Source organism: Berghia stephanieae, chromosome 1 (assembly GCF_034508935.2).
Source record: "Berghia stephanieae isolate SIO BIC M18660-M18661 chromosome 1, UCSD_Bste_1.3, whole genome shotgun sequence".
Lineage (NCBI taxonomy): Eukaryota > Metazoa > Mollusca > Gastropoda > Nudibranchia > Aeolidiidae > Berghia > Berghia stephanieae.
In genome coordinates this window covers 47,065,481-47,077,460 of record NC_088360.1, presented here as the reverse complement: position 1 = coordinate 47,077,460, position 11,980 = coordinate 47,065,481, and the positions used below count along the sequence as shown (strand labels likewise).

The 11,980-nt window shown below is 33.9% G+C and overlaps 1 protein-coding gene across 1 annotated transcript in view; it reads right to left on the bottom strand.

Annotated features, from left to right (window-relative positions):
• LOC144976405 (putative ferric-chelate reductase 1) overlaps positions 1 to 7,312 on the bottom strand; it is a 36,464-nt gene extending 29,152 nt beyond the window's left edge. The window contains exon 1 of the mRNA XM_078920685.1: positions 6,826 to 7,312. The gene's annotated coding sequence lies outside the window, so the exon portion shown is untranslated. The remainder of the gene's footprint in view (positions 1 to 6,825) is intronic.
• Positions 7,313 to 11,980: the final 4,668 nt, after the last annotated feature.

Genomic DNA, 11,980 nt, shown 5'->3' with positions numbered 1-11,980 from the left:
GCGCGCGCGCGCGTGCACACACACACACACACACACACACACACACACACACACACACTCAAAAACAAAAACAAAAAAAAATAAACAAACAATCCTGACAGGATCTTTTTTGGACTCGAAAAAAAACTCCAAAATAATACCGGAGAAAAAAGGGGAATTAGCAGCCCTGACATGTCATATAATCATCCATATGTTTATTATGTGAGAAAGAGACCAATGTATGACACTTTTTAAAACTATAAGAGGCTGAAAAAATGTATAAATAATGGGTTTGAAAATATTTGACAAATAAAATAAATAGATATGGATAAAAATAGCAGATATATATATATATATATATATATATATATATATATATATATATATATATATATATATATATATATATATATATATATATATATAGAGAGAGAGAGAGAGAGAGAGAGAGAGAGAGAGAGAGAGAGAGAGAGAGAGATGGATGACAGATAAGTGACGACGCATATTTTGTATTTAAAAAATTATACTGGTAGCCAATGAGGCGGGCGTAATCTCACGTAAATTACATTGGGTTCTAAATGTGTACACAGAGATGGGACCCCTCCCTATTTTAAAGGACAAGGCCCAAATTATCAGGAGAAACAAGTGTCGACACGCTCTCTCTCTCTCTCTCTCTCTCTCTCTCTCTCTCTCTCTCTCTCTCTCTTCTCTCTCTCTCCTCCCCCCCCCTTCTGTCTCTCTCTCTCTCTCTCTCTCTCTCTCTCTCTCTTCTCTCTCTCTCTCTCTCTCTCGCTCTCTCCGTTGTTTTACCACTCTTCTCTTCATTCTGCCTAAAATAGATTCATCATTGCAAAACTTAAAAAGATCACCCACACCCAATAAATGTCTTGCATAAAATTACCCTCACCAACCCGAGACGGTTTTATGTCGGGTGATATTGATAAAGAAGCAAAAACGTGAATTTCTTGCCAAAAATAGATTTGAATTAACTTTCAAAACATTATTATAATTTCTTAAAGAGACAAAACCAAGAATTTATATTTTTGATCATTTTTTGCCTTAAAATCCCTATTATTTTTTTTTACCTCTTGTTCAGCCCGACATAATACTGTTTTGAGACTATGAATCACATTTATGAGAAACTAGTCTCAGTAATGAAGGAATAAGCTTGGACCTAGTCCTTCACGTGGACAAGCAGCATCTTAGGTTGCACCACAGTTCCATATTATTCGTCATACAATGCGAAAAAATATCACCACTAACAGACCGACACTTCCTCACAACACAACATCGAGGTCGAATCCACCAAACCCCACTTGTGCGGAGTGGCCTGCGCCATACAGATTCTACTCCTATCACTCCTCCCCCCCCCCCCCCCCCCCCCCCCTCTCCATTTCCTGTAACCCAGGAAACGTTCTTCCCGAACTGAGGATTTGTCCTCCAATTGAGATTCAATCCCTCTGTGGTATTCCGAGTTGTAGTATATTCTAGAAAAGATAAAGAATAAAACCACCGGGATATCAGTCTACTGGACGCCAAGTGGTTTAGTGGGATCTCAATGACAGGTCAAAATCAATTTCATAATCACTATTGTCGATAAAAACGACCACAGAGACGATAGAGCGTGTGTTACGGTGAGCAAATGACTGCCCCGACCCAATGTGATGTTATGTAACTGACCACACAGTTCAAAGTGAATTAAAGCACGATCGAACAACCAGAGATACGGTTTCACTTGAATGCACCCACTATAAATAAGTGTATACATTGTTATTCCAATATATTGTTGGGAAGGGTGAATTGGACAGCCAATGCCCTGGTCATGGCTGGGTGAACAGCGACAATAATATGATAAGCATTTAGAAGGATTGGAGGATTGGCAAAACATAACTGTGAAGTCTAGTACTGAGCGATAGGCAAAGCCAGAATGAATTGGAACGTTAGCAGTAAAGACAAATCAAAATCTAATTCTCTTCTCATTTGATTTGTACAAACACCAATGACATGCTATGTAAGATACATCTTAAGTTACATGAAGCTACAAATCACGACAGTATTGTTACATTTTTAAAAAGCAAAAAAAAAAAACACACTGGAGCCGTGATATAGTGCACTATCCACTATATGTGTTCAAGGCGCTTTACAGGGTGTCCCTAGCCAATAGCAACACTTAACATGTAGGGCGAGAAGTGATGCTTGTGAGGCGCTGTTCCAATCATTTTCGACAGAAACAAAGCTCTGTTAACAACCAGGTAGTCATTTTACAGCTGAATGCGGTGAGAGAATGTGAGTAAAGAGCCTTTTCCAAGGTCTATGCACCACTCAGAGCAGGACTCAAACCCAGGACCTTTTCGATCCGAAGGCGAGTGTCTTACCACAAGACCACATAGTCATTATTGAATGACTAGATGAGATCAAGAACAGTTGCGTCTGTTATGTAGTGGTTATGAGTTCAGCTTGGTTTGGCTTAGACATTTTCTTATGCCCTATTGTGATCTGTGCAACTTGATTATAAAGTCTTTAAAAAGGCTTTTAAACACCCCCCCTCTACCTACCAATCAGAAATAAACATAAAACTTATATGTCTCTCTGAGGTTTTATATATAACATTGTCCTTGTCCTGACATAGAGGTGACTATACAGGTTTCAACTACATCTTCTTATATGTTAATTCACATTGTCCTCCACAACAGAAATATAATGTTTAGGGCACGGTTATAAAACAATATTAATCCAATATCTATTTATTGACAAAGTATGTGTAAAACAAAAAGAAAAAAAAACCCAAAAAACAAAAACACACACAAACAAGCAAATGAAACTCAGTGTCATTGGGCCAAAAAAAAACCCTTGAGTGGCTAATACTGTATAGTGAGTGGTGGTAAAGGTTAATTAGGACATAATAATTCCAATTAGTTGGTGTATACATCTAAACACTTAAATAGTCTGTATGCAGGAAGGGTAATTGTGGTGATTGTTGACCAAAACATAATCAGTAAGCCTAAATTGTATTCCATTTTTCAATAAGGATGAAGAAATTCCAACCTTGGCAAAAAAGCGAAAATCCCAATTAAATAGTACAATAATCACTGGCATTGTTTGTACATTTATCATTAGTCTATTTTGACATATGCTAAATTGCACAATAAAAACACTAAATTTGGCAGTTCTTCATTTTGTAGTTATGCTCACTTACATGTTTGCAATTGCATTCACATCTCAGATGTAAAGAAAAAAATAGTCCCTCAGAGCAATTAGGCCCATAAAGCTGGAATTTATACCAGTTTTGAAATCATGAAATGGACGATAGCAGTTGTTTGCTACTCTTTAGATAGGATGCTACTTAATCCCAAAGCAATTTCCACTAGCTCTAACAGCTACCCAATCACTGCTGGGTGAACAAGGGGTCATAAAAAAATCTTGAATGCATCTGGGATCGATCTTGGTCCCTTTTGTGTAAAGCGAGTGCTCTCACAACTAAGCTATCGGAACCCCCATTTCAAAGGTAACTAAAGTGTAAAGCGCTTTAACAAAGAGGACATGAGTATGGATAAAAAGATATAATGTAAGACTGAACTTTGCCAACAAGGGACTGTGATCTTGCATGGTGGAGGAGCCAGAATGTTAATATTAATATGTTCGATGGCTCATGAATTTGGAATGCTTGGTTTAGTATTTTTTTTTAGATTTAGAGCTTTACAGCACTTACAACACTTTTAGGTCATTTATGCTCCTAAGAAAAGGAATGTGGTACAAAGCACAAAAGGACAGTTAAGAACGAGGTTATTTAATGCAATGCAGCATTCTTGGATCATAGGTATCTTTGACATTTAGGCAATGGATTATAGCAATTTGATCCTGGCGACAATCTACCCTTGTGAGGGTCAGCGTGGCACAACAGTATGGTCTTTGCTTCATACACAAAAGGTGCAGAGTTTGAATCCGACATGCGCTGTGTGGCCTTGAGCAAGTAATCTGAACCCAGTTCACTTTGTGGCACTGTACTGAGGCTGACACCTGTGTTATTCGAGTCTTCTCTCGGAATACATCCTTAAGACATATTATCCCTTGGGGATGAATGAACAGATTTTTCTTTTTAAAATATATTAATGACCAAATTAAAGGCCACAGTTTCAATAGACGATGCCATGTGATCTTCAAAACAGGTCATTCCTTGTGCTAATAAAGAAACATTGCGGCTGTGGTATGATACTTGCCTGAGGGACTAACAGGTGCTTGATTTGAATTTGAGTCTTGCTCTGGGCAGCACAAAGTTTTGTTGTTGGAAAAGATTCTTTACTCACATTCTCCCACTGCCCTCAATAGTAAAAATGAGTACCTCTCCAATAACAATGTTCTTTATCCAAAAAAAATAAAAAAATGAAATAATAGTGTCTTACAAGTATCATATCTTGTCCTACATATTATAAGCATTGTTGTTGGCTTGGGACCCAAAGGAAACCGTTTAGAGCAAATTAAGTGGATATACCTGAGTCATTTTATAAAAGCTGAATAACAGAACTGATCTACAGGAAAAAAACTATCATCTCAGACAATATAATCCTCCCCTAATAAAAAAAAAAACTGCTTTCCATATGAGTGTTTTCTTGATGTAGACTGATACAACAAGAATCTTATTGTTTTCATGTATGATTGTATGTGTGAGTGTGTGTGTGTGATGAAAACTACCAACCCTGCTATCATTATCCTACCTAAAAGAGCCTATTTGTTCACCTGTTTTTATGTTATATAAAAAATAGATAAATTTGAACATGCACATTACATGATCAATGTGCTTTACATTACTATTCTTTCTCTCTCACTCTCACTCTTTCTCCCACCTCTCTCTCTCTCTCTCTCTCTCTCTCTCTCTCTCTATCTCTCTCTCTCTCTCTCTCTCTCTCTCTCTCTCTGTGTGTGTGTGTGTGTGTGTGTGTGTGTGTGTGTGTGTGTCATTTCTTTCTATTTTTGCCATTTCAATTAAATTCAAAATATCATTGAGTGAGTCAAGGTTACACCTGAAAGTAAAATGATAAAAAACAGACTAAGACGTGTCATTTCTTATTATTTAGAAAATTTGTTTTACAATATTTTTTATTCTATACTTAAGGGTAGATACGAATCTTTATATAAATAAATAGGTTTTATAGTCAAATACATAGACTCAATTTTAAAAAAAAAATTTTTTTAAGTATTTTTTATTCTATACTTAAGGGTAGATACGAATCTTTATATAAATAAATAGGTTTTATAGTCAAATACATAGACTCAATTTTAAAAAAAAAATTTTTTTAAGTTGTTGGGGTCAGACTATGTCAGTGTGAGGAGTTTAAAATTAAAGAGAAAGGCTTCTTGGTGGCAATTATTATCGCAGAATTCTAGTTCCAGAGTATTACACTTATGTATGGCATTTCAATATTATGCATAACTCCACCTTAAGGAGTGGATAATAGCTGGCTGTAAGCCGTGATCGATAAAAATTATTTATAAAGGACCCTCTCGTTGAAGATGGATTGTGTCAGCTGATGTGAGTACATACGTGGAAGTGAGATACACTCTCATTATGCTTAATGAGATATAAAAATATATTGAAACTGAACTAGAAGAAAAAGATTTTATTTAAATTCTAGCAGGTGATAATTTGAAATGGAAATAACTCAATAATTAAAATACTTTTTAAAAAAACCCCAAAAAACAGAAGATAAGTTCTTCATACATCGTCATGTATAAATGACACAAAAAGGAAAAATTAGTCTCTCACTTGAAACACTGTGAGAGATGACCCAGTGCTATGTAATATACCCTGATCATGCCTCAGCTCATGACTGCTTTGGTACTTCAGATTATTTTCACAGATGTATGGAAAACATGTTTTTTTCATAAACGAAGCTAAAGGCAGTATTGCAAGTGCTTACATAAAGGGCATCAGCAACTTATGCCACAATGAAATTGAAATTTGGTCCCTTATGGTCTACTAGGAGAATATATATATATATATATATATATATATATATATATATATATATATATATATATATATATATATATATATAGAGAGAGAGAGAGAGAGAGAGAGAGAGAGAGAGAGAGAGAGAGAGAGAGAGAGAGAGGAGAGAGAGAAAGAGGGGGGGAGCGAGAGAGAGAGAGAGAGAGAGAGAGAGAGAGAGAGAGAGAGAGAGAGAGAGAGAGAGAGAGAGAGAGAGAGAGAGAGAGAGAGAGAGAAACAGAGAAGAATGCTGTACTAAATACAGGAATGTATTGGGGGAGGTCAGGACCGTATACAATGTATTGATAGTAGGATACAGTGAACAGAGTAACGTTCTTTATAATGGATATGCATAAATTTGTACAAATTCAAATATCAAATCAAAATGTTCAATGTTTTAACTTAAATCTATGAAGGCGAAGGAAGTCTGTGATGTATTGTGATTGAACAGTTTGTGTTGAAATATTCACACATATATTTGCTTTTAATATTTGTTCGTGCAAAGGTAAACGATTGAAATTTCCTTTTATTGTAATTGTGGACAATGAAGATTTAAATTTATTATCATCATTATTTTAATTTTATGACATCATTTATTTCATTTATCAGACATGTCAATTTCTTGAGATGACAATAAAAACATTCTAATTCTATCTTTCAAGACATAATCTATCTCAATCTATATCTCATTTTACTCAAATGACAAAGACAAGTCTGATAGGTTAAAAACAAAAGAAAATTGACAAAAACCGACATTCGAGTAAGAAAGTTTTCAATAAATAAGGTATTTCTGGTTTGCGATGGTGAAAACAAAATCAAGACAGATCTGAGATGGTCTAGTCTTCAAAAAGTATACTCACATCTCTCGCTGAAGTCTCTTCAAATTTCGTAAAAAATCTAGTTTGTTAAAAAAAAACTATTCGTTAATCCATTAAGTGGTCAAAATAAACAAACAATTCAATAGAAAGTCCACAAAAGAGCAGTCCTCCGCTGGTCCCAGCAGAACTTTTCTAAACCTCACAATGTTTGTTTCCAAATAGGGCACTTGTGAACCCGAACGGAAACGACCTGAAAAACCTTTAGCCTTTCTATTTGAGGTGCTTATAGGGTAAAATTCTTTTCAAACATGTCTAGAATATACTTTTAAAGATTAAAGATTATAGATTTAAACACTATAGTTTCGATCCTTTGTACTTAGGAAAATAAAAATATTTCTAAATTGTAAATATTAATTTACAAGTCAAGATAAAAATTATTTGAGCATAAACACAAAGCCTTCATCAGTCCTCATGCGTTTGACCTCGAAGGAGGTCACACAGGTAACTACACCGAAGGCCACTCCTGAGTGGAGTCTTGAGTCTTGGCTGGTTTCCTCGACCAACCTTTGCCATTTGAGTCATTCATGAATATTTTGGACCCCTTACTTGGGAGTGCTGAACTATATTCCTAACATTTTCAAAGCGTATTTTCATTCAGTTTTGACACCACACACGTATAAAATTATTATGAAGAGGCTAGAAGCATACACTCTCCACCCAAAGTTATTTTATTTAATAGCGTCACTCCCACCATTGCCACGAATGTAATGTCAATGTATATTATAATTATATTATACTATACTATAATTTGATAATCACCTCAATCTCTTCGTGTAGACAGATACTCATTCACAGCTGAATCACGTGGAACAGTGAACTTACATTGGAGAAGCTATGAAAAATGGCTCAGTGGTACAGTCTTTGCTTCGTACCCGGAAGGTAACGAGCTCGATCACCCGCCGCTGCGTTGTGTGGCCTTGAGCAAGTCACCTCGCCCTAGCTCAATTTGCGGCGCTGCACTGCGGCTGACGCCTTGGTTATTCCAGTCTTCCCTTGGAATAGACCATAAAGACAAATTTCCCCCATGGGATGAATAAAGGGTATTTTATATCCATGGTGGAAATGATAATATCTTATTTGACCTCCATCTCTCCTCCTGGTGAATGGGGCCGTAAACAATTCTTCTCCAGGATGTCCTGTCGGTTGCAGCGTTGTATTTTCTCTTCCTGATGCTGTCGGGTGTCCATGTCAGTGCCACACGATGGAGGCTACTGTCGGGCATATAATATTGAGTGAACAGAAATAAAATGGAAAGGAGGGATGGGGATTAACGTGGAGCAGTGGATACACACTACTTCCAAAGATGGCGATAATACAGTAGTTTCCGCCTAAGTGCCCGTGGGTCGGGAATGAAGAAACAAAGACAGGTATAGGGGTGCAAGGGCACTCAGGCTAAATCTTCTAAGATGCACCTTATGGCCCATTTATTAGACGTACATTTTTTTTCACCCACGGCCCCACAGATTCCCTCAATTTGTGGATAAAAGACCAAAACTCATGAAAACTGAGCGTGTAAAAAATATTAGTTAAAATAAAAAAGTAATAAGATTTTTCGTCATCCGCGGCCCAAAATTAAAATCACCTAAATTATAAGAGCCGGATGACAAAGTTCACTTTTTTTGTTTTTCGGCCACGTGTGATATGTGTATGTATATATATATATAAATATATATATATATATATATATATATATATATATATATATATATATATATATATATATATATATATATATATATATATAATCAGTGGCGGTTCTAGCCTATTTACAGTGGTTGGGCAAAGAGGATTCGGTCATATATATATATATATATATATATATATATATATATATATATATATATATATGATATATATTTTTTATTTTTTATTTTTTTGTTTTTTTTTTAATAAAAAATTTTTTTGATTTTTTTTTTCGCCTTTAAACAAAAAATATTTCAACCACCAATAATCACATTCACAATGAAATGACAATACCAGTAGATTTTAATTCTTCCAAACGTAATCAAAAATGAATCACGAAAGAGAATACAACTAAAAAATAAAGCGACGAGACATAATGCGACAACACCTTGACAATACAAGTCCATTTCCTTCACTCGAAAAATTAAAGAGATGCTTTAATCCCTCAACGGCGATATTAATATTGCTTTTACATATTTCTGGTTTTCAGTAGTACGTAGTAACCTTAAAGTTTTCATGGAGAAGCAACAACAGCGATATGACTCGAGTTTCATTCAGAGCTCAAATTGCATAATTTTTACTGCTGTCTTGGTGGTCAGAATGATTGTGCCGGTGGTGGTAGTGGTTGGAATAGTGGTAGCGGTGGTGGTGGTGGTGGAGGAGGAGGAGGAAGACGAGGCGGTGAGGGGTAATTATGGTAGTGGTTTTGGTGGTGCTGTTGGTTAGAATGATAGTTGTGGAGACGATGACGGAAATTGTATGGTGATGTTGATATTGTTTTTATTTCTATTGTTGTACTTGTTGTTAATATTGTTGTTGTTGTTGTTAATGATGATGATGATGATGATGATGATGATGATGATGATGATGATGATGATGATTATGATGACAACGACGATGTCGTCGACAATGATGGTTACCATACGATATTACAAAATTTATTCAATCTTAGGCTTTCGCCAATTAATCATACAATTTGATGACCACATACATGAAAGTGGAAAATAATGGCAAATGGGACCAAACAATAAACTGATACCATTAATAACCACCAAAAAAAAATACAACAATAGTAATACCACCAATACGTACAATAATAATAACAATGATAATATAATAATAATAATAATAATAATAATAATAATAATAATAATAATAATAATAATAATAATAATAATAATAATAATAATAATAATAATAATAATAACAATAATAATAATAATAATAATAATAATAATAATATTAATAATAATAATAATAATAATAATAATAATAATAATAATAATAATAATAATAATAATAATAATAATAATATTACCATCATCATTACTACTACCACCACCGCTACCACTATACCACCATCACCATCATTATTACGTTTCCAATTATTTTTTCTCGTTTTTTAAAATTTGATATCTATCAAAACAGACGAAAATTCCGGTGATTTTTTAAAAGGGTAGTTAAAATATCTACGATTTTATTAGCCCTGAAAACTACGATTTTTATTTTCCTATCTAAAGTAGGCAGGTCTGCTATGACAAGTATCAGTATCAGTTCCATAGTCAAAATAAGACAAACAAAAACAACGTTTATTTAATATTAGGCTTTCGCCAATACTTCATACAATATAATTAAGACAAAATAATGTTACCAATCTCTCCTCATGTATTCGTTTGACTATCGTCACAATAATTACCGTGTTATCTTTGCTCCTTACCCAACCAATCCCTTGCTTCCCGCCTCTTCATCGCGAACCATCTTATGTATGTATTAGCTTCAGGACGGGCAAGCACGGAATCTGCCCACCCTTCCGTATTTCCTCTATAACTTAGAATTCAACTACTTACTCTCCTTACTCAGAAGAGTATTTCTCGTATACTAATTCAATTGTTGAGAAAACCAAAATGGTGGTTGTATTTTATATATTTATTTAGTCGTGACTTTTGAATAAAAGTGTTTTGTTTTATTAGAGGAAATACAATAGAAAATTACATTGTTTTGCAAAAATATTTAGTCTGGCAATAAAAATACAGCGGTAATTACTTTAAGAATAATAAAAAAAAAAAGAATTAACAAATTAATTTGTAAAAAAAACAAAACAAAAAACAACAACAAAAAACAACAACAACAACAAACAAATAAGAAAACAATTTAAATAAATGAGTTTTGAGAAACACTAAAGAAAACGAGGGGAAAAAAAAGAAATAATTTAAATGGATAAACAAATATATTAAAACAACACAAACTAATACTAAATTGATATAATATTAGTAAATTAATAAATTTAATTCAATACTGGAACCTTCCCAGCACAAGTAATAAGGCAATAAATAAGAAAAAGTTCGTTTGCCAAAATCTCTATTTAGTGTACACTGGTTAATAAGGTGGGCTCATTTGAATTAGCCCGACCTAGTACTAGAGAGGCCAGACAGCAAAATCACCGTCAGGCGACGTGACGATGAGATGACGATGTGGGCGGAGTGGAGTGGAGTGGTTGGGGGGGGGGGGGGGGGGGGGGTGATAAAAAGAACAGGAGCGTATCCTGGTTTATGTATTACGGGATGCATGGTGATTCGCAATCTATCAAAAATACACACAAATTGATTTCAGTACAAAGTATCAATTTTAAGTAGTAACTTTTGAAATTATCTAATTTAGATTTGATTATTTCGGACCTGGTAATACAGCATATAACTTGAAAAAACAGGCTGGTATTTGCCCACCCTGCCCATTATTACCAGCCGTCCCTGTATATATATATATATATATATATATATATATATATATATATATATATATATATATATATATATATATATATATAATTGTGTGAGTGTGTGTGTGAGTGCGCACGTGTGTGTGCGTGTTTTTCGTTTATCTCCTCCTTATAATAATAATAATTATTATTATAATTTTTACTATTCTTCTTCTTCTTCTTCTTATTATTATTATTATTATTATTATGATTATGATGATTATTATTATTATTATCATTATTATTCACTATTTAATATTCAAATTATTAAATAATTAATTAAGTGTACATGATTAAATTATTTATTATTTATTTTGCCTTGATACATACCTTAATAATTATGGATGTATAATTTTCATATCGATAAGATTAACATCTTACTTACTGCCATCCCATCCAAGGAGTTCACTTTTACTTATGTTGTTCCTTCCTTCGTTCCTTCTTCTCCTTCTCTCCTCTTCCTTAATCTTCCCTACTCACTCCTCCTCCTCCTCCTTCTTCTTAATCTTCTTTTTCTACTTTTTAGCATACTAATAATAATAATAATAATAATAATAATAATAATAATAATAATAATAGTAATAATAATAATAATAAGAATAAGAATAATAATAATAATAATAATAATAATAATAATGATGATGATGATAATAACAATAATACCGTAATAATAACGACGATAATGATGATGCTGCTGCT